We start from the raw sequence: 989 nt of genomic DNA on the forward strand, positions 1-989 counted from the left end.
AATTTGAAGAAAAAATATTTAATGTTGAGGATAAACATAAAAAAATATAATTTGTTTTATCTTGATATGTCAAAAGTGACAAGTAAAAATGAAAATCTATTTTAAAAAAAAGTAACAAGTAAAAGTGAACAGAGGAGAGTAATCAAATTAAAATAGTACTGTAAAAAAAGAGAAGAAAATTACATCATATTAACGTCACTGCTCACATACCCAATTTAGTTAAAAAGGCAAAATAGGTGTGCCATTAAAACAAAAGGGTAATAATGGAATTTCGAAAGCAGTTTCGAGATCCCTAGATGTAATGTGTGGGCATTATTCATCATTACAAATGATTTTCCCGAAGATGCTAACGGTACTCGTAGTAGCATGAAAATATATATGCTCCCCTCCTTCATGTTTTGACACCTGTAAATTTCCAGCTACATTCCACATTAATTTCTGTGAACTCCATGTGACGTTATCATTCCCCTTTCTTCAGCCGCTGTATTGAAGTTGTTAATTGCTTATCACACACTGGATGACACGTGGTCATCAAAATTGGCGCGCATGGTATTTCGCCTTCTGTTTTCGTTTTATTGACCGAAATACCCTCTATATATCTTTTTATAGTATATGATACATTTGGGTGTGTTTAGTAGTTGGCCAAACACATATACAGCCCCTCTAACTTGTTCATATTTTTCATTTTGACACTTTATCTTAGTCTTGTTTCATTTTAATTCTTGAACTCCATTTTTTATGTTTCATTTTAACACGAAGTACTATTTTTATAATTTATTTATTTTTATATATATTCTTCAATTGTAACTTCTTATTTTAAATCAACATGTGTCATTTAATTTTAGTTAGAAAATTAAAAATTAACAAAAAATAATTCTTTTTAAAAAATAATAATTTCTTTTTAAGATTGCTATGTATTTTTGTGTGAAAAATAACCGACGAAATTGTGTTGGTTTTCTTTCTTTAAAATCACCGACAACCTAACAAAG

The sequence above is a fragment of the Solanum tuberosum genome, unplaced genomic scaffold (assembly GCF_000226075.1).
Source record: "Solanum tuberosum cultivar DM 1-3 516 R44 unplaced genomic scaffold, SolTub_3.0 scf00227, whole genome shotgun sequence".
Lineage (NCBI taxonomy): Eukaryota > Viridiplantae > Streptophyta > Magnoliopsida > Solanales > Solanaceae > Solanum > Solanum tuberosum.